The 22,821-nt window shown below is 42.0% G+C and overlaps 1 protein-coding gene across 6 annotated transcripts in view; it reads left to right on the top strand.

Annotated features, from left to right (window-relative positions):
• Positions 1 to 8,168: 8,168 nt before the first annotated feature.
• ELMO1 (engulfment and cell motility 1) overlaps positions 8,169 to 22,821 on the top strand; it is a 303,708-nt gene continuing 289,055 nt past the window's right edge. For 4 of the 6 annotated variants that reach the window (XM_068670440.1, XM_068670443.1, XM_068670442.1 and 1 more), the window contains exons 1-2: positions 8,169 to 8,601; positions 8,902 to 8,972. The gene's annotated coding sequence lies outside the window, so the exon portion shown is untranslated. Of the gene's footprint in view, positions 8,602 to 8,901; positions 8,973 to 9,850; positions 9,875 to 10,610; positions 10,935 to 22,821 lie in introns of those variants that run through there. The other 2 variants (XM_068670447.1, XM_068670446.1) reach the window with 2 other exon arrangements.

The following is a 22,821-nucleotide window of genomic DNA, read 5'->3' as shown; positions in this document are numbered from 1 at the left end:
CAGCCAGAACAGAAGATTTGCCATTCTGTTCCTCCATCTGTACCCTGCTTCAAAATGAAAATCGTCTGCACTAGTGGACAGTGAAGAGAGTAAGTGCTTTCACAAAACAAAGATTTTCTTTTTAAAGAAAACCTTTAAAATAAAACCATAGCCATCTGTCGTGTTAAAGCAGATATGCTTTTCACCTTCAAAAAGCTTTAGGGACATTGACTAATTGGTCCTTGTGACATAAGAGGACTGATATTTTCCCAATTTGGAGTGGGAAGTCAGCAGGGGCATCTTGCATCCTGGGGCAGGAATTTAGGCTCCCTGTGAGGCAGGAGAATTGTAATCCTTTTGTAGTAGTCAACAACATTTCCAAGTGGGGGTGTGTGAATTTAGGCACTTCTAACCCTGCTTACACACTTCAGACAAATGAAAGGCTTGATTTTTTTTCACAACTGCTGCACATCCAGATGCTCTCATTGACTTTATAAATACTAAATGTTCAACTTGAATAGGAGCTGCAGGTGCTCAATGCTTTGAATATTATGCCATTAGAAAGGGTGTGAATTAGAGCTACTCAAGTAAAAGTGTCCACTGATCTGTTAGCTGAACTAGAAAATACTTCCCATGCTCTAAATTTTTTTGAGTTGATCTGAAAAATATTTTATTTTTAATCAAAATGACCTTCTGCTCCCATGCATTTTTCTTTTGTTATTATTTTGTGTTGAATAAAATGTTTCATTTCATTTTATGCATTGCTTTAAAGAACTTCAGTCAGCTTCAGTCTTAAAAGATCATGAGATTTGCTGTTCTGTCATTTAGAAATGCCAGATTAAAAACTCGCGCTCTTTAAAAATAAATCATTTTTTGACCTAAGTTTGATATGAATATATGAACAGTTTTTGTTGACTCAGAACTTCACATTTCAGCAAATAAACCACTCTCCTGTCTAACTTCAGGCTTGGGAACTGAACTTGTGACATTCATAGAGCAGTGATTGCTCTGCAATGAAAGCTTTGGATTCACACTCTGATGATGCAGGCTGGGGCACCTCAGGGACTGCAGCCTCCAGCCATCTGCCTTGGCCCTTGGCTGCAGGTTACCGGCTCTGCAGCAAAGATAATTTGCTGTAGAAACACATCATCTTACATGTTATTGTAAGTACCAATTTGCAGTTTTTCTTTAAATGCCAGGCTGTGGACTGAGGCCGCTGGATCGTAATCTGACCCATGGAGCCCTACCCAACCTTTGTCCTCCCCTCATCCCTTATCACTGCCATCTGGGAAGAAAACCTGCCCCAAAATCCTCCTCCATCAGGTTATAATATGAGAGGATTTTACCTACATGACCTTTGTCTCAGCTCCTCAAAGTTCCTGTAAATCAATCTGCAGTCCAACAATGATGTGAATCAAACACATTATTTATGGCATTGCAATTTCTCTGAAGAGTCACATACACTGAAGTGGGTTGTTTCAAAAACTGTGGCCCAACTTTTACATACGTTTGTCCAAAATGAACGCTATTTAGGATATCATGCTAAAGAATGTGTGTTCAAGGGTTAGGGTGTTTAGGAGACTGCTTTGTAACTGGCACTGAAGTCTTGTGGATATTTTTGTGATGGACAGTTACTTTCCGCCATGAACATTGCACTTCTCAAGAAATAAAATAAAGTATGGCAGCAGAACAAAATATTTTATAGGCAAAGTGACTTTCCGTAATAATGGAATAATAAACACAGAAGGGGGAAAGGCTAAGTGCAAATGCTGAAATGCATTCATGAGTACATTTGTACTGCTTCTGCAGCTGTTGGAATGTCACTTGCTCATGTGAATTCATTCAGTGAAGCATTTGAAGTCAATCACTGTATTAGGAAAGTGGGTATCCAGCATACCACTGAGCAGTGAGCTTATACACTTCATTGCTACTTTGCTGTCAGCAATTACTGTTTATCAATTAATATTATGAAAGGATTAAAATGGATGATAGAAAAAACAGTTTGTTATTTGCAGCAAGAAAGTCACAAAGCTGTCATAAGACTTGTGAGTGAGTCCTTGGAAGGGTTTACTAGTGTAGCAATGTTTTTTGTGTTTCAATTTGGGACAGGAGGACTTGGCCTTCACTGATAGTGAACCGTGCTGTGCTGTTGCTGGAGAAGGACGTTGTGTTACTTCTATCAGACTCTCTGTACCTGTTTGTTTTCACTGTCTGTTAAAGTCTGTGTTTAGGAGAAGGACTGGCATTTATCATGAGTTTGTGCAGTGTTGAGCTTTCTTGCTAGCTGAAGTCTCTGTAGCCTTTTGCAAAATAAATAACACTGCTGATGCCCAGAAAAGATGGAAGTGTTTTTTAATATTAAAGATCTGTAGTGGTACGTGACATCACTCTTCATCAGTCAGACCTCAACTGTACATACAACACAGCTGCTCAATTGATTAAAATAGGCCGCTTTTATCAAATATTAACCTGTGTAGAATGCAAGGTGACTGACAATCTGGTGCATGTTAAAGAAGTTTTGCAGCCTGTAGAAAAAGTAAGCAGCCTTTAAGTTTCAGGCCTTTTCACATTTAAGTTTTCTATGGTTTGTGCAATGCCCAGTAATGTTATTACTTACAAATCAAACCAGATGGCAAACTGGGTAAATCACAATGCAGTGAGTTTCTTCACAAGGCTGGTTTTATTAACAATAGCTGTGCTGGAGTTGTGTCAGGAGACCCTAAATGAAATTGGAACTAAAATATATGTTATCTACAAAAATACAGAGAAGAAAATATCTGTCTTGGAAAAATTATAGCTTAAACTAACAAGGTCAAAAAATATGGAACAAAAGAAAAGGAAAGAAAGCAAAGGAATGAAATGCATTCCTGAAGCCACAGTTTTATGGTGGATTAAGGGCTCAGGGTTGAGTCAAAACTCAAGAGTCCCAATTCCCTGACTGCCTAGCTCTATCCTTTCAAAAGGAGGAAAACAAAATGAGTAGAAAAGATATTGATCCTTAAATATGGTTGCAACAAGTAGGAGGTTTCATCATAACATGTTAATCTGATGACAGATGTAAGGAATGTCACTGTGTGGTGGAAAAGAGACATGGCATGCAGCAAGCAACTCTGTTCTGTCTTGAAAAAATTATTAGAATTCCTCTTCTGTCTTCTCCAAGGACTTCTTTTAGTGGCTCTCCGTTCAGCGAAATCCTGCCGGGCATTTGAACTCAGAGCTGCGATGGATTCAAGCTCTCTTGCCATCTCTGCTAACCTCTCTTCAGTCACTGTGGCTAAGCCACCAGTGTTAGGCATTTACCCTATCAACAGAGAGATTTCTGCTCATTTCCGTGAGTGGTGAATTGAGCCCTGGAAACGGAGAGTGAAAACCCCACTTGGTCACTCCTGTTGGTAGCAATGCTATGGTAAGCTTTTCTCTCTGTTAAATTGCTCTGCCCAGGTTCAGAAGTACCCATGGTGAGAACTGTGCAGGTTCCTTGGTGTTAAAATTGATGTGCAGAACTTCGTATCAAAATCAATGAGAGGACTAGGAATAAATAAATGATAAAGCTAGGAAGTATTACTGCAGTTGTTCCACACTGAAGATTACCTAACTCCACCTAACTCCCTTGAACTTCTGCTTAAAGTAATAAAAGTGAAGTTTGGCTTGGACCACATTATCAGCAAAATGCCTAGTTTGATTTAAACATTTATAGTTAGGACCAATCTCTGACAGCCACTGGGCAACTTTAATGAATAACTGCTTTCACTGAGACAGGACAGAAGCTGTGTTTCCATCTGCAGCTTGCTGAGCTTCAGCATTGCATTGCTATTTGTCTGTGTTTTTTTTTGTTTTTTTTTTTTTTTGTGTGTGTGTTTTTGTTGTTGTTTGTTTGTTTGTTTTTTAACTTGTCAAACTTTTAGCTCTTCCCAAGTTTTTCTCCTTCAAACAATGTAATGAAATTGCTTCTGGTCTTTATTGTTCATGAGCTCCTGAAGAGGTCCTTTATAGGCATGCTAAAGTATAGATCAGCAAGTAAATGACAGTAAAACCAGTTTGTAAAGATGTGTTTTTCTTTGTAGAAGTACAATAGGTTAATGGCATGAACACTCTAAGAGCAATTCTTGACCTCTTCATTTTCCTGCTTTTATCTGCAAAATTTCATAATTGGTGTGATGATTATAAGTATTGTTATTTCCTAATTATAACTTTTAGCAATTGATTTTATTGTAAATCTATGTCCAGATGAGATAAAAATGAATGCATAAAAATACCTAAACTATTTGTTAGTGTGGGGTTGTTCACAGGTTAACTGTGTCTTTTATGAGATGTATTTACTTCTTCCTTAGGCTGGCTGTTCTGCAAATGCTGCCTTTTTTTTTTTTTTGTATGTATATTGTATAGAAATGTATATAAAGCAGCAGATTTACAGCTTGAATAGATATACTAAAACCGACTCATAATAATCCTCATGCCATAGTGACCTTGTTTGAATGCCCTTCCCTAGGATGCTCACATTGATGTATACATGAATATAAAATGCATACATATCTATGTCTATTAGCGCAAACTGGAAGCTATAATTTAGGGGCCAGACTATGGAGATCTGCAAGCATATTGCGGCACAGAAAAACAAGCCTGGAGTTTCTCATACAGTCCATTTTTATCAATGTCATTGTTTGTGAATTTAGGTCTGTGTTGGGTCTGTCTGAGCTGGAGTCACCTTTTCCCTGCAGCAGCCCGCACAGTGCTGTGCTCTGCACTCGTAGCTGGAACAGCACTGATATCACTCCAGTGTTGTGTCTATTGCTGCGTAGTGCTGGCACAGCATCAGGACTCCTAAGCCCCCAAGAGCCAGCAGGCTGGGGGTGGGCAAGTGATGGGGAGGGGACATTGCCGGGGCAGCTGACCTAAACCAACCAAAGGGATATTCCATAACACCTGATGTCACACTCAGCAATAAAAGGGGGGGCTCTCGTGGGGGAGGGGGCTGTTCCTCCTGAACAACCACTACGGGTTTGAGGCCCTGCTTCCCAGGACGTGGCCGAACACCGCTCGCTGATGGGAAGTAGAGAATAATTTTTCTCTCTCTCTGTGCTTCCGCGTGGACTGATTGTTTCTTTTGTATCTGTTTTTCCTTCCCATTCCCTTTCCCTTTAATTAAACCTTTCTCATCTCAAACCTCGAGTTCTCTGTGTTGTATTTTCTCCCCCTTCATTCTGAGGAGAGGGGGGGTGAGAGAGTGGTTGTGGTGGAGTTTGGCTGCCCACCTGAGTAAAACCACCACAGTCCTTTTGGCGCACGTTGGGCCGGCAATGTCCCCTCCCCATCACTTGCCCACCCCCAGCCTGCTGGCTCTTGGGGGCTTAGGAGTCCTGATGCTGTGCCAGCACTACGCAGCAATAGACACAACACTGGAGTGATATCAGTGCTGTTCCAGCTACGAGTGCAGAGCACAGCACTGTGCGGGCTGCTGCAGGGAAAAGGTGACTCCAGCTCAGACAGACCCAACACAAGGTCAGATCTTCAGGACCTATTCAGAAATATCTAATAGGCCTTACATGCACATGCATGCATGCATATATAAATGTTTTAACTCAACCACAAGAGATAGCTCACACTGTCAAAATAAAGATAAATTTATCTGTGACTTCAAAAAAGTCAAAATGCAACAATACCCCTGTATTTTGTTTCTGTATCCCAACTGGCACCTCTGTGTGGTTTGATGGTTACAAATAAGATTCTGTAGTAATTGTATTATATACAAATAAAATACTGATGTTATGAAGGGCAATTTGTAAAGTCCATAAGCTCAGTAAAATCCAACCATCTTTGCTAGTGGCTGTAACAAAAGCTATCTTGACTAATCAGTGCCTCAGCAAGGCCTTGGCCAGAAACACTATGACAAAACTACTTCTTCAAAAATTGTCAGAGGCTCTTTCATCTTAGGAGCTAAGGTTTTCACTGCAAAAGTGATTAATGGCTCTGATGCTCTCTACAGTTTTGGGATAGACAAGCTGAGATTTCTCCAGGCCAGGTTTCAACAGGTGATTAGCACCTACTGGAAGATCCTGATACATCCTTGTCAGGTGAGCCATGCAGGACAGGAATTCTTCCTGGAAACATTTTTCTGTTTGTTTGTTTGTTTTAGTTTGGTTGTCTTTTTAAGGTCCCAGCTGAAATATCCATACAAATTAAAATGCCTAATTCTTGGTGTTTTCTGTTCCTGCGCTCCCTCTTCTGGCTTTCTAGAATTTTTTAGTGAACATCTTACACCCACAACATAAGAACAACTCCAGTATGAAAAGCAGCAGTTGTAATGACAACACGTGTTTTGGTGAAAGACACCATGTAAGGCACTACTATTACATAAATGAGGAAATGCCCATAGCAGCCAAGGTCTTCTGTACGTATGCATTCCAAGTAAAGTCTTTTGGAGAACAGAAATACTACTACTCCTGGTGCAATATTGTTTATGGATAAACAGAGGACTTTGCTGGGCTATGCTCTCTGGGTTTCTTCTTTGCTCTTTCTCACAAATGTTGCAACTGAACAGTGTTCTTAAATTTGTCCCCAGAAACTGGTAGATTTTTTTTTCTTTTAAATTGGATAACAATAGCATTGTAAATAAATTAAAAAAAAAAAAATCTCCCGCCCCTTTTAAAAATACAACTATTGTGGTAGTACACAGCTGAAATCAATTTTAATCATTTTTGTTGCTGAGCCTGAGAGGCAAAAGAGGAAAATCAAAAATGTGGTGTTAAAAATTCTGCGTTTCAAATAGTGTTCATTCTTAATGTTCTTCCAAGCATCATGTAGATGTCTACCACCATGTATATGTGTGTTCATCTTCCAAGCCAACCCCCCAAACAAGCATACAGGGAAACTGGCCATACACTAACAGTGGAAAATTAGGTAAACGAGTCAATCTTGTACATCTCAGTTACATTTACCATGCCCTTTTCTATTTTGTAAACACTTCTGGCTTTTGTTTCAGGCACCACAACACAGGTACACATACACACAGAAAAAAAAAAACAAACAACTCAGTGTTACAAAAATAGTTCAGCTGCCAACTGAACAGCCATTCACCTGGTGTTGCTGTTGTCTTTCTTTCAATAAACTACACAGCCATAAAAAACTCTTGGAATGGTTTGATAAGTGGCTTCATGTAGAAAGAATTATATCTATATGGACCTTGTGCTTTCAGTTTTGGAGTTCTACCTTAGTAAAGCAGTGTAATAAGGTGCTTTGAAATGTATATTAAACACAGGAAACAGCAATTCCCAGTGTGAAGTACTCAGTCTAGCTTCTCCATGGCTTTTACCATAGGAGGGAGGCCCAAAACTCAATGGCTTTAACGAAATATCCCTTGATTGTGGGGAATTCCTGCTGCGGAGAAGTTTCAGAACTTATGCGGAGCCCTGCATTAGGGAGCCCTGCTTCCAGGCTGTTGAGGTGTGCTGTCAGTCAACACTACATTAGATTAAATACAGCGATGCGTGACTCCGGGGAGTCGTGTCACTTTGTGCCTCACACACAAGTATCTGCTCAGCCCCCGTGTGTCACTGACATGGTGCACCTAAGGGGAGACCCAAAGGCTGCTTCCCCTTCTAGAAAGCCCCCAGCCCTTGTGTGGGGTGTAAGAGCCCCCACAAGAGACTGCAGAGCCCTCAGGGCAAAAAAGCCACGGGAAAATCCACTGATGCCCCAGCATATGCTTTTGTGGTCTGAGGCCTGGGTGTCACAGGAGGGTGGTTTCGTAGAAAATCCCTGGGGACTTCTGACCTGCAGAAAGCCACTCCAAAGCACAGCTCCTTGCAAGATTATAGCCAGCATTTTGCAGGTTTTGGCCTTCAGGTGCCATGTAATAGCTGACCAACAGTACATTTTGTTCTGGCAGAGGTCAGAAGTCGATGCAGGACAGTAGGGCTTCCTGGCTGTGCCATCAGTTCTTGCTGAAGTGAGATGTAAAGAATTTAATGGGTTGTCCTATGATGTGCCACGCATAGTCCACACAGCAGCAGTAGGTCAAGGCGTTGAAAAACCCAGCCGCTTGGTGCCTGGGGAGCTTTTTTCTTGGAGAGGGACCGAGAACCAGAAGCGAGGATGCCCTATTTCCCTGTTTCACCTCCCCAGCTGCTTTTAGGGCCGGAGGTCGGCGGAGCCAGGCCGCTGCCGCCCTCTGTTGGCCGGGGCGGGGGCACTTCTGCCGGTCTTCCGCGGCAGAACCGAGGCCGGTCGGTGGCTGTCGGGGAAGAAACACGGCCATAAAGGGCTAAAAAAGCCCCAAAGCCGCGCTCTGAGGGCGGCGGGGGAAGCTGGAGACCCTCCGCGGGACCTGTGCGGGAGGGAGAGCGGCCGTCACAGGCAGCGGGCAGGGCGGCGGGATAGAGGCGGGGGCGCCCGGTCTCTGTCTGTCCCCGTCCCCGTCCCACAGGTGCCGCCGAGCCGCGGGGGCCCCCGGGCGGCCTGCACGTCGCGGCCCGGCCGGCAGGAGGAAGGAAGAGGAAGTGAGAGCGGCGGCGGGGAGCCGGTGGCGCCCCGGCATGGGATAGCGCCGGCACAGCGCTCCGGGGACGAGGAGGAGGAGGAAGGAGAAGGGGTCTGGCTGGCCCCGCTGCCCGCCACTGGAGGGAGGTAGGCGGCTGGGGGCTGCCCGGCTCCGGCCCCGTCCCCCCCCCCCCCCTCCCCGGTGCTGGGAGGCGAGGGGCGCGGGGGGGTTGGAGCTGGCAGCAAGTGCGGCCCCAAGGGCTCGCCCCCAGCCCTCCTTCCCCCTCTTTCTTGGGCACTCGGGGGGGTGGTGTCTGGGGGTTGTCCCCCTATCCCGGAGTTTGGGGTGCCGGCGGTGCTGAATGTGGCGAGGCGAGGTGGGCGGCGGATCTCAAGATCTGCAAGGCTTCATCCTGGAGTTTATTCTGAGCCTCTCTTGCCTTGCAGAGCTAACGCAACTGGCTGGCTGGCCCCCGAGCATGGTGTGGAGCAGATAGAGGAGCTCCCTAAAAATTACGGTGAGTGCGCCTCGCCCGAGGTGCGGTGGAGGAGGTGGTGGTGGTGGTGGTGCTCACAGAGGAGCACCTCGCAACCTGCAGGAGCTCCGCGTGTGCGACAAGCCCAGCGAGATCCTGCCCAGCGGCAACAGCGGTGCAGGAAGCGTGCCGTGGGTTAATTGCTCCAGTGTAAACATGGTTGCCTGTGAGCTGCCTGTCGCGGTGCGTTTACGGTGCAATTTCAGCAAGGGATGTTTTGAAGAGGGTTCGTAAGCAAGTGGTTTTGCTCCTGCTGTTGTCCCTCGGCTGCCTGATTGCCTGCTGTTAAAGCATTTATCTTTTAGGAAGAGGGGGAAATTGAGTAAGAACTGTCCGGCGCCCCGTCTTAGCGTCTGAGGACGTTTCCTCCTCTTCCTCTTAGCTCTCTCCTCCTTTGCCCTCAAATGCCCAAACACACGTGTGCCATCGCATCCTCTGTTATATAATCTCTGATGCATTTATGGATCATTCTTTCTGTGTCGTTCCTGTACAATTGAGTGACGTATGTGGCATGTTACACAGTGAAGAGAAATGCATTTTCATTTTTGCAAAGTTCTTTCAGTTAGAGCTGCAAGCGTGCTCTCTTTGAAGGCTCTCTTTCCTTAATTACCCCTTCCCCCCTCCTGTTTCTGAAGCTGTGTAAGTAGGTGGTAGACATCTAATCTGATGGCCGGTAACTAGATAAGGAAGAGGAAGAGCAGCGGTGTCTGTTTGCTGGCTTAAGTCCCTCCTGCGTGCTTGTCAGGAAAATATCCACAACTCACATTTCACAAAGCTGTTGAAAGTCCGGCAGCAGCTTTAAAAACTTGCCATTGAGAAAATAGATTAACATGGCTAAGCAGCAGAAGGATGCAAAGCAAGTATAGGAAGCTACTGCTGTCAGTGTAAGTCTGTGGGTACCAGCGTGTGTATGGGACCACTGCGGGGTGTACCTGATGCCCAAGGGAGGTTGCAGAGGGGAAGTTGTTTTCCTTTTCTGTCTTGTAATCTGTCTGAAAGTCACTGTGCTGTCTTCTCTGCAGCTTGCAAATTAGGTGCAAATGTCATTGTCTGATTTTTTATTTTTTATAAAGAAAGGGGGAAAGGATAATGAGCAGGTTTATACCCTTACAGTTGTTTTTTTTTTTCTTCCTAACATTCTACACATGCCAGGAAAAACTTAATAGATGTACTATTCAAGTAGCTTTTGAGTGGATAGGAAAAATTCTTCATATCTACTTATTCTGTAACAGTCTTACATGGTCACTGAGAGTATCTGTGATTCAGAAGTCATTATATAAAGAGATACCCTCACACCCTCTGTGCTTAAAAGCTAGTTTTCTCACTGTTGAGATGCAACAGATTGCATGCGCTTTCCTAAGAGAAGTGCTTTTGTGCCCTTCGCCCTAGTATTAACCTAAAAAAAACTTATGTAGAAGTTACACGGCATTATAAAGGTGTAACTGTTGGTGAAACACTGCTGCATGTGCTGTACTTCCTGACAGCAATACCGTTCTGCAGCAAATTGCAGATCGAGAATAACGTAGTGCTCCACCCTTCCTTCCGCCCTTTGTTTTTTTTCTACCTAATAGAAACCCCTTTGATTTTAAGGTTTGGGCCCATAGACTTTCTTTCTCACAGTGTCCAGCCTATGAAGTGGTGTTGGATTATGGTCTAATATTTTCCGTGTTGACACACAGACCGTGGAGCTTTCACGTTCACAGATAAGATGTGTGGTTTTCCTATTTTGATGCTTCGGATGGATTTGGCTGGGAGGTTTAATGGCTGTAGATTTAACCGTAACTGGGAAATGTTTCCACTGAGCTCTGCCAGCGCACCTGCATGTTAACAGGCAGCGCCCTCCTTTTCCAGTGGCAGGCTTCTTTTTTGATAGATTGCCAAACACAACTTTTCTAGTTGTGTGACTTTCAGATAAGGATTTGCTTGGGATGTTGAGGCCATCAGGTATAATTTTGTTCTTTGCTTCTGACTTTGCTATCACTCTTTTTTTTTCTTTTTTTTTTTTTTTTAAGTTTTCTAGAAGTAAATCATCTGTACAATTTAGTAGTTCTCTTTGTTGTGCTGTGATGCAAATGTGCAGGATGCCCTTGCATTAAACATCTTTGTAGAAGGTAGTGGGATTTTGAGAACTATAAAACATCATACAGCATACTTAGAGAAGGCAAAAGTAATGTCTCTTCTGGTTTATTTGTCTGTGCAGCTCTGATGAGGTTTAGCAGGATTTCTTTTCTGCTGCATCCCTGCACTGTTGTGAAGGTTTGGCTTGAAGGAGAATGAGGCAGTCAGGTTTTCCTCCCTGCTCAGTCATTATCCTATTAAAAATTCTTAGATTCTGAAAGGACACTGTTTTATGGTCATGAAGTCAATGTTGTTTGAACCCCTGTGATTAGGAATTAGAGCAGGACTGATAAGTGGCTTTAGCAACCAGCAGGCCATCATTCAGTCATGTCTGTACTGTATGTTTAAAAGATTTCCCTGCTTTGAATGAGTTTTTTTTATTATTTTTTTATTTTTATTTTTTAAAAAAAAGGTTCTTGTATTCGTGGCAGGAGGAACCTGCCAAGTACACGTTGTTAAACTTGTGTCAATTTAACAGAGCAACTGTTTAAGGGATTTCGGATTATTTTCCTTCTACTTGGAGTCAGTCACCTTCTTTTCTCCTTTTTTCCTCTCTCCAAATGTAACACTGGAAAAGGAGAGAAAGAAACTAAAAGCAGTTGGCAGAAGTCAGTGTGTTGGCAGGCATTTGATAGTACGGATCATAAGAGGTGATAATATATGTGACGCTTACCATAAAATAAGCTCTATACTTACGCTGTTACAGATTGGCATTTAAGAGCTGAATGGGAGAACAATCACAGAAATGCAGAGCTGTCTTTCAGTCCACGTTTTTGCATCAGTATACTTGTGAGGATTTGGTTCTGAGGTGTCACCTTTCATTATTGCAAGTGTCATGAGATGTGAAAAGCAGACCAAAGGGCAGGTCCCAGCCCTTCTGCGAGTTTCCTTGTTTTTCTGATCAATCTCCGCATTTAAGAGGGTCGTTAACAGGAAGTATGTGCCACAGGGATAGCTAATGAATGCTCTTTCCTTTTCTCTCCCTTTCAGTTCTGACAGAGGTAAACTTCTCTGTTAGTGGCATATACTCAGGCAGGTGCTGCCTATGTGGTACCCATCAGTAGGCTACTACTTTTTCAAGCTGCTGAGTGGAGTGGTTAGTAAAGCACGGGGTTGTGGTTAGGAGCAAGGTGAACTGTGATTCATGTAGCACTTGTTTGCAAGCACTGGGAAATGCATCGCTGCTTCTCCTCATGGCGGTTTTCCATGGCAGGTCTCTTGTTTTGGCTGTGCTAGGCTTGCTTTCAGTGCCTGCTAGGAGAGGAAGTTGGCTGTGGGGGCACGGAAGTGACGGGTGAGCTGTTTCTCTGTTCAGCAGTAAACCATGCTGCCAGGAAGGCTCGAAGCCACTCCTGCTAGGGATGCCCCTAGTGAAGTGTGTTAGCCCATGTGTAAATGAGCTTGCTTTGGTATCTTTCTAGTCAGTGGCCTTTGGAGCTCTTTAGGAAGCTGAACATACTACTTGGAGACCTTATGCAAATGTGGCAAGAGACCTATTCTCACTGCTTTTGAGGACATGAATATACTTTGCTTACTGATGCTTCTGCTCTGCCCCATTTACAGTAAAATAACACTGAAAAGCTCCACAGCAGCTAGCACAAGGGCGGGAGTGGGAACTATCAGTCAGTGCTGAGGGGAAATATTGCCCCTTTCAGTCTGACTTGATTTAAAGTGTTTGTGAAACAGCACATTCAGTAAAGTGGCTAAAGGGGAGAAGAAAGGAGAAAAAAAAAAAAAAGAAAGAATTGTTCCCAAATGGAGCTATTACAAAATCATAGCTGTGTATGTTCTTGACTTTTGTTTCTGCTTTCCTTCCTTTTCTTTTTTTCTTAATTTTATTTCTAAAAGTTAAACTCTCCTTATCACTTATTTCTGCATATTTCCCACCCCTACCTTGGTAGTTTATTCTTTTGGTCTTTGACATATTTACTTATTTATCCCAGCTTGCTGTTTTCACCAACTTTGTCTTGTCCTTAAATTCTTTCCCAGATATCCTCAATATTCCTATTCAGTTAACTAATTTTATTTAAAATTTGCAAGAAAAACTGTGGACTGCAATGTCTATCACCTCCAATGTTCTTTCAAAGTCTCTAGCTCCAATTCCCTGATTTATGGAAGCACATGAAGTGTAAAGCTCTATGAAATATCGTGTTGTCAGTAACTAAGTAATTTTTTAGTAGCTGCATGAATACTAATACTATAAAATTGAATTCTTGTTGAGCTTGCTTCAGCTGAAAGGGAGAATGGGTCACTGCTTCTAAGAGAACTTCACATTCTGGAGATGTGATGACTTTAAACTTGCACTCTTTAATAAAGCAGAAAATGCTTGCTTGAAGATGTTCTGATTTCTGAGAGCTTTTTGTAAATTTGAGTATATGTAAGTATGAACAAAATGTTCCATATGGACCTTTTTTCCTTAATGTGCAAAGCTGACAATTTGTAGATCAAACACATTAAACATTTTGACATTAGGCAAAAGGAGGGATATGCAAGGTATTTCAGCAGGCACACATAATGTTGTCAGCCTGTTGACCTTCCAGCTTCAGTTAAAATTTTATCTAGTCTCAAGAACCATACATGACTGGTGCTGCTAAACAGTGTTTTCCTTACAGCTTGTTGTCAGTTTGATGGGAAGAACTGGGGCGCCTGACCTGGTTTGTGAGAAACTTCCAAGAAGTTCAGTCTGTTAGAAACTTCATGAGGTTGAGCATGTAGCTGTCTCCTTGTGATGATGCACATGCTGAAAGTAAAGTGTATCTTTTGTGTCTTTGCTGACTTGGAGCCTGTATCTGTTGCTTCTGATGTTGACTTGATCTTTCATGTAGTAACAGGATATGCATAAATGTTCTTACAATGGGAGAACGATCGTGGTTTTAAAGTAATTTATTTAAAACAGTTTTTGCTGTGTTTTGGAGTGATGGAAAAGGGTTAGTAAAACCTATGTTTCGGTAAACTTCTACAAAATGTGGATGTTTTAATCTGTATTTCTAGGGATATAGAACTATCTTAGCAAACTATATATTTATAGTAAGCACATGAATTCTGATGCTTGCATTTGTAGTCAAAGTGAAAGCATTGCTGACTATTTTTCTTTCTCTTCTGCCAACGTGCATGGATTGTGTACTCCAGTAGAAGTGTCAGGTCTGCATCGTTCTTGGCTAAGATGCTTCATGTGGATGGTTTAGGCTTTTGTCTGGCCAGACTGGCAACCTGCGGTATAGGCTGTTGAATCTTACTGGAGTAACTGCAGTGGGGGTGACTCTTTAAAATGCTGCTTCATATTTTGTGAGAGAATAATCTGTCAAGGTAGAGCAATGAGGAATTTATAAGTATTCACATAATACCCTCTGGCCAGATAATACAGTTGATTTGTACATTTTTCCTCTAATAATAATAATAAGAGAAAAATGGTTATGACACAGGTTGGTATAATACGATTTTTACTGTTAGTGCCAATGCATATATTTGTTACATTCCAAAGCAGTCTTTTCCATTGCTTTGCTTTCTGGAATACAATTGCACATTAGTTTTCATAGCAACAGCCGTGGCTTCATCTGGAAAATGAAACCTGGTAAGTGCTGGCTCAGTGCATGGACTTTTGGGTAAACTCTTTCGCTAGCTCTGAGCCAAACCAACTAAAAAAAAATTCCTCAAACATAAGTACTGATCTTTACATTTTGGCAGGGATGTACCATATGGTTGCTGGGCTTTTAAAATGTTGGAACATGGGCCTTTTTTTAGTTCTCCTCCTTCAAACTTGCTATTTTTTTCCCCTTCAACCACCAGGGCACTCAGCTGTTGAAGTTGTACCCCCCATGGTTCAAGTGCATTCCTCCTATCAACCTTTTCATCCCACTTCCCAATATCCCTCTTCGAACATTCTGACATCCTATCTGTTAACTGAACTCAAACAAAATTCAGGTCTAAATGTGGGGTCTAAGTCTGATCTCTATTTTGTGTAGGTCTATAAGCTCTTCTTCTATAGATACGCATACAAGTTTCTTGTTGCGTTTAATCTTCTTTTCCTGAAAAAAAGGAGGGGGGGAGGCAGAAAATCAGAACAAATGAGAGCTTTCATTGGTCAGCATCAGACAGAACTTTTGGTGGCGGTTAGAGGAGGGGAAAAAAAGACCCAACCAACCAAAAAGCCTACAAAGCTGAAAGAAAATGTGAGGTCTTTCCTGCTTTGGACCACTTAATGTAATTTTAACCATATTTATGGCAAGCAATTAAAGACTTGATAGCTGATGCCTGGTCCAGAAAAGAAGGAGTAAGTATATGAAAAATAGCCCACATCTTGAACAAAAGTACCAGGGTGGTTTGTTTAAAATTGTAGCTTATGCTAGAAGTAGGCCAGACTTTTATGAGGTCTTTTTTTGTAAAGACTAATTTTTGTATTTTGCATTTAAAGTGATTTTTTTTACAGAAGTGCATTTGTGGAAAACAAGGTATACAATTTGGAAAAGGAAAAAATCATAACTTCTGCACTGTGCTGGTCTGAGCCTCTCCATTCTGGCATTCTTGTCTGATGATTTTGACTTAATGAATCGTTTGCATCTGTTCTTCCCTTTGTATAAAATGCTGGCAATTTCGGTCTGATTTGTCGGTTTTGCCTTAGTTTATAATATACACATAACTTTATAATGAGCTTTATAATAAGCGATGACCTGGGCTTTTATTTCTTGACCTACAAAAAATCAGCTATTTTTTCTTCAGCTACCATAGGAAGTTAGTTTATTGGAAAAGTGTGTGTTTGTTTTTAACAAGAGTTGGTGGCATTTCTCTGTGTTGGGTTGTTCTGGAAGGCAGAGGTTTTGAAGACTCCATCTCCTGCAGCTTCAAATGAGTCAGAAAGTACTTTATGGTAGAGCGGATGCGTGTAGATAAAGATGGGAAGAAAATAATCTACATAATTTTAAATCCAAGTCGGAAGTTGAAGTTCTGTTTTAAAACAAATGCATAAGTAAAATGGTCTAGGGTTGTTTGTAAACTGGAATTGCAAATTGATTTTCTGGTCCATATGCCAGAGGGATCAGAGCTTCCACTGTTTGGTGGTAGAGTGTGAATTCAAACTAAAACAATATGTTTTAAGAATTTCTCTCTGTTTTGAGTTGAATAATCTTATGAATTTAAATACCTCACTCTAGAGATAGCAAGGCTTTTTGACCATGAATTAATATATTTAATGTGGAAATCGTATATTAAGGTTGAAAAATGCACCTGTGTTAGCCTGTGGGCTTCTGTTCTGTAATGGAAAGTATGATGATGTACGGGGGAAGAAAACGGGAGAGCAATTGGTCAAGCTTCTATCACCTAAATAAGCAAATAGAGAGCCACCAAACTAGACTAGAAAAATCAAACCTAAGTCAACCTGCAGATCCTTTGTTTGCAACTAATTGTTCTGACCATGTTCATTGGTCCCCATAAGCCTGACTAAGGGGATAAGCCTTGCTTTCCTGTCTTGGGGCTTTTCTTTCTTGATCCATTGAAATTCAGAGCAGAGGGCCCCCTTTAGAGAATGCCCTGTCCCTAGCTGTCTCCTCTGTAACAAAGAGACTCCAGCTGTGGCGATGTGGATTGAAAAGGGAGGTAGCTTCCCAGGCAAGCAATTTGGAGTTATTTCAGAAAAGAGTCCGTTTAATTCCCATTGGAAATGGGAAACCCAAGTCACCGCAGTTTTCAGAATGTGTGTGTCCTACACCTGAATTCAGGGGGTACTTGCTCCCTGCCTGGGCAGGCCCAGTGTCTTCTGCTACAGCTTCCATTTCTGAGATGTGTGATTGCAATTGATAGCATTATGAGTATTGGCCAAAGGGGAAGAAAATTGTGTGTTCCAAGCATCCCAGTCCAAGTCTGTTGCCATTTCACACACATTCTGAATGAGATGAGAGACACTACTTTAAGAGAATCCTTGGGAGAAGAGTATCTTATTAAAAATTAATCTGGATTTGTTGTTTTGACAGAAGTAATTGCCATTGCGAAAGAGTAATTGGTTGTAATTCTACTAGCTTGTGAAAGCTGCAGCAAGATCTTATAATCAACAGTAATTATTAAAAGGAACAGGTATGTCTAGTAAGGTCAGCACAGATACTTGATCTTTGCCTGTTTTCTGGAGAAGCTGCAAGTGGCTGCAAAACATGGGTATGCTCTCTATTGGTAACCTGAATCAGTAGAAAACTTGGACCTTTTTTTGAGGATCTTCACAAAGTTAAGTTAAATATTCAAGGAGCGATAGTAGGCAGAATCCAGACCTGAAGGGATGTATTTGCAAGCTATTGTCTGAATAAAAGCTGGCAATATGCCCAATTTAGTAGGGAAAGCACGGGTGGTATGCACCAGCAGTGGGAACTCGTGTTCTTTCCTACTGTTTTTCCAAATTGTAATGTGAAGTTACTGCTGCAGCTGTATTGCCTCAATGAGCTGAATCAGCTTGAACAGTTTATTTCTACCTGTATATTATAAGAATAGATGGAAAATCTCTGCTCAATCTACTGGAAGGTAGAAGAGCCCTTCCTCGACATCAGGAGGAAGGCCAAACTGTCTAGGCCAAACTGTCCAGTATTGAATAAATCTGTGTATTAACTGTAGGCAAAAATTCTGGAACTCTTCTAGTGTATGCTGAAGGCAAGAAGAAAAGCATTGGTTGAATTCTGTTGGAGACACCCACTATTGTTTGCATTCAGTTTTTAATCAGGTGCTGGCACCAAGCCTCATGAACATGAAGCCAAAGAAAAGGGGGCTTTTTGAAAGGTATTTTGTCAACAGCTGTGGACAAAGTTGGCTTTAAAGTGTTACTGAGCCCCTGACAGAATAAACTCTTGAATGAAGGGACTCTCTGGAGCCATGTGGATTTATGTCAGGGACCATCAGCTCTGTCTTTACTGAAAAAGAGTTGCTGTTCCAGTGATGCAACTGCACTGTCTCTTGGGTAGCAGTCTATGTGTGTTACTACAGGTTGTCCTAAGGTGAAAATAATGAAGTAGCAGTGTGATGTAATTAAAAAAAATATATTTTCTTTTTCAATAATTTTCTGTTTTGTTTTCATAGTGATTTTGTGTCTGGATACCTAAACTTAAAACTCAAAAATCTTAGTTTGTGCTAAGAGAAAGGAGAAAGCCTTCCTTGAATTTAATGGTAAGTAGATGCAAGCCACTAAAATATCTGTGAAGTTACTTTTGCCTTCCTAAGGTCTAATACTGACCTTCAACTACATCTGGTCCCATTGATGAATTCATGAAACTGGTGAAAGTTGAGGGTAATACATGGAGTAATTGCAAAGGCTTTTGCTATTATTTGCAGAATAATTTGAATACTGTAAGGGAAGGAGTTGTTCACTTCTTTCTCACTGGTATGCTACCAAAGCCGGATAACTGTTTAAGAAACAAAGGACTTTTCATGATTTTTGTCTCATTAGAGCAACAATGTATCTGTCTTAGGAAGAGCAGTTTCCACCTTGTTACCCTTGTAGGCGAGCATATTTGGTTGCTGAAACTTCTGCATAAAATAGTGCATCTATCTGCAGTCATTCTTTTAAGCTATTTCTGACAAATCCCAGCATTTTTCTGCAGTTGTCAGTGGCTTGCATTGTGGAGCTGTCAAATGAAGAGCAAGAATACATTGGGGAGAACCTGCAGAAATTGTAGAAGATAAATTCTTATCTTCTCTTGCAAAACCCAAGGCTTACTCAGTTTTGGGCTCTTTGCTGGAGCTGTGCAGCCGGAAGCCTTCCTGGGCTCCAACACTGTCAGCAGAAGGTGCACTTCCTGAAGGAATAGCACGGAGCTCGCAGAGGCTGGGGGATGCTAGGGCTGGTAGCAAGAGGCAGAACTTAGTAGAGAAACATCTCAATAATCATGTGTGTTCCCTAAAACTTCTGACAACAGTAAAGGTTAAACAAAGGAGGAGGAAGGAGAAATAAAGCAGAAGGAGAAAGTGTTAGGAAGTCTGACAGGGGCAGGAGAAGGTACTGGCCGGTTTGTTTGGGCAAAGTCTCTTCTGCAGATTAAGCCTGGGAGAGGGAGTTGGTGATCCCTAGTGTTTTAGTTCAGTAATTCAAATGTGATGCAAAATTATGCAATTATGCTAGTCTATTTCTACCTAGACTTGGCCACACAAGCTTAGTCTGTAAGGACTCTGGAAATTGAGCTAGAATATTGCTGGGTTGTGGCATAACTTACTACTGGCTCTGACAAAAGGAAGAGTGATGTCTAATTACACAGTCATCAGGTAAATACTCCTCAGCAACACCTAATTTCTCCTTAAGAGTTAATGTGGGCTTATTTTTATATAATAGATTGTCCAACCAGGTGTGAAGTCTCTAGCTGGTGACAGGGCAGGACCATAACATGTTCTTTAACAACCTTTGCATCTTCTTGGGGACGATGGCGAAGCCCTGTTGCAGCTCATTGCCCTGCAGGTCAGGAGCCATACGCAATGGCCATTCTTAGAACTGTAACTGTGCTTTCATTTATTTTTTTCCTCCCTCCTCCCCATCTTTCTGTGTGCTGTTGCAGAGCCTGTCTGAGTCCTCAACAGGCAGCTCTGTGGGCTGTCTACCATAAGGCAGCAGTGGGAGTAAGGAAGGTCTTGAGCTAGGAGGCTCTTGATCTTTTAAGGCCAATCCTAGATTATTGTGGGTCTTGTAAGGTAGGGGTGTGTGTGTGAAGACAGGAAAGATTCTTATTCCCATTAGATTAGGGTGAAACGTCCTTAAGTTTAATTTCTCTCTTTGTGTATATGTCTGTGTGTAAATAAGCCTTTTGATTCTGCGCAAACCAAGAAATATATGGTCACTTTTTTTTTTTTCCCCCAGTATAAGCATGAATAATGGTGGAGAAAATGAATGCACGGGTCAGATCAGCTGAGTGGGAAGTACTGGTCTTTTGCAGTTATGCTTCTGACAATAGCTACTTTCTAAAGAACTTGGAAAGTTTTTCTGTGAAGATTTTTAATATGTAGGAGACAGAGATGGTAATTTGTATTCAAGAAACATTCTTTAAATCAAAACATTTGGCTTTTATATCCACAAGCATGTGCATGGGGGGGGTCCTGTTTTAAAGGACTGAGCATCCTTTGAAATTATGGGATAATGGTGTATTTTCTTGAAAGCTGAAGATGAATTAAATTAAACAGGTGTATATATTAAGAGGAGGATTTCAGAAGTTCTTTCTAGAAGATCTGGAAGAAAAGAAGCAGTGAGTTACTGTTTAGTTGAGAACTTAGATGATTTTGGATTAACCTGGGTTCTTTTCTTATGCTTGCTCCTGAAGAGGAGCCGCATTGACTCAGTTACATGCTGTATGCTTGTAAATTTTACCATGGAGGCAAGCTAAACATGGAGAGAAAAGAGTAAGTGTCTGCATTTATAGCTTGCTGTCTAAATACGACTGGTCTGTGGGGAGTTGCTGATGACCCCTTCTTTGCCACACACGGGTTCCTCAGCGCCATGGCCTCGACTGAAGTGAGCAGCTCTGCAACAACTGACTCATCGCTCCTGTTGCACCTGCACAAGCTTTTCTACATCTCTGAAGTGCTTTAGCATTCATGCGAAGTTACTGAACTGTGATGAATCACAAACATTTTAAGTAATCCTTCTGTCATCCCACTTGGGTCAAGTACACCTTTCCTAAACAATAGCTTGTTTTTCTATCTAATAATACCTTTTATGTTTTCAGTCAGGAAACTAAAAACCTGAGAAATAAAATGGTGTGCTCAAGCTTACTTTAGCAGGCGTTCTGCAGCCCCACTTCTCATTTTCACCTCAGTGCTTAATGATGTGATGAGATTAAAAAGCTCACCAGTCCTGTTAATGCGGTAACATGGGCAGGCCGTACAGTGTGACACGTGGAGCTTTGGATGCCAACTCTGTCCCCTCCATGGGTGTTCACCAGTTGACAGGCAGTTTCCACCGAGGGCTGTGTCTGTCTCAGTATTGCTCATTTGGTCAGATGATGGTTACAGAAACTGCCCAGGAACTCCATGACCCTTCTTCATAAGAGGCCTGTGCTGCTCCAGGATCTTGCTGTCATCATACCAACATGAGCCTGCCAAGCACGTCATTTGATTTACTGTTCTCATGTTGTGTGTGGACTTATCTTTCATTTTCCAGTTACTTTAGATGAGAGAGCGGCTATGCAAATAACTGTTGGAAATGGAAGAAAAACTTACAGATTGTTAGAACAGCTATAGATTTTTTTTTTTAACTTAGGATATTCACAGGATAGTCAACTGGTCCAAAGAAGCAATTCGTCTGCTATATTTAGCCTTGATGTGGCCTCACCTTGAGTACCATGTACAGTTCTGGGCTCCACAGTATAAATAGGATATAAAGGTACTTGAAAGTGCCCAGAGGAAGGCAACAAAGCTGGTAAAATGGCTGGAAGGCCTGTCCTGGGAGGACACTTGGGTTGTCTAGCCTGCAGAAGAGAAGGCTGAGAGGAGACCTCTCTGCTCTCTGCAACATCCTGAGGAGGGGAAGACCAGAGAGAGGTGTTGGTCTTTACTTCCTGGTCACTGAAGGCAGGACATGTGGGAATGGCACAAAGTTTTGGATTATATATAGGGAACAATTTCTTTACCGTGAGGATGGTCAGATGCTGAAATGGGCTTCCTAGAAATGGTTGATGTCCCATGCCTGTCGGTGTTCAAGAGGCATTTGGACAATGCCCTCAATAATGACCTTCTGGTTAGCCCTGAAGTGGTCAGGCACTGGGGCTAGATGATCTTTGAAGGTCCCTTCCAATTGAACTGTTCTATTTATTTGAAAAATTCAGAAATGCAAAGGATGGTAATAAATGCTGTGTTTCACTGGGACTGGAAGTAGGTCTTGTACAATGAAATGGAAATGTTAACTGAAATCATACATGGAAGACAGCATCAGGTTTAATTCTTCATTGCTTAATGTTTCCAACGTTTATACGCCAAAGCTTTGGAATGGTGAAATGTTCTGTTAGGTGTGGAGAGCAAGAAGGGCTTCTGTTCCAGAAGTCAGGTCATCCTTCCACCCTCTCAATTTTTACCTTGGTACACTTAGAAACAGCAATAGTCTATTGCTTGTATGGATGGGGTTTGTGTCTTTTCCCCTTCCCTTCTCCAGCAACTTGTAAATTGTTGTCTGATTCAAGCCAAGTCAGCAGAACAATAGAAGTCCCAAAGATACAAAGTGCAGACAAGTTTGGGGAAAGTAGGAAACTAGATGGAGCAGAAACTGCAACGGGAAGACTTGAATGTGAGCCTTAACTTCTGAAAACTTACAGTAGGGATTCAGGCCTTAACCCTGCTGCTCACAGAGAAGATGTTTGCTTTGCTGGATTACATAGATATATGAGAAATGGAATCTCTCACTTCTTTAAGAAATAAAGAAATCTCTCACTCCTTTAAGATATGAAAAGCCTGAAGGCCAAAACTTCTGCAAAAAGCAGATTGCCATCTCACAACTTACCTGACTTGTACCCTGAAATGTGTAGGATGTGATTTTTTTCTCTTTTTCTCTCTCTCTCTTTATAATTTTATTTTATTATTTTATTTTTTGTTCACAGAGCCTCACTGCCAGACTAGTTTTAAAGGGGCTTCTAGTTAAGTGAGATTCAGGCTTCTCTAAAATTGTCATCAATGTTCAAATAAAAATATTTGGGAGCACTTACTTTAAACATAAGCTTCAAGACTTTAATTAAAGTTCTATTCATTTTCAGGCAGTTCTGTGCTGGTCAGTCAG

The sequence above is a fragment of the Anas acuta genome, chromosome 2 (assembly GCF_963932015.1).
Source record: "Anas acuta chromosome 2, bAnaAcu1.1, whole genome shotgun sequence".
Taxonomy (NCBI): domain Eukaryota; kingdom Metazoa; phylum Chordata; class Aves; order Anseriformes; family Anatidae; genus Anas; species Anas acuta.
Note: the sequence above shows the minus strand (reverse complement) of the source record. Positions and strands in the feature narration are given on the sequence as shown.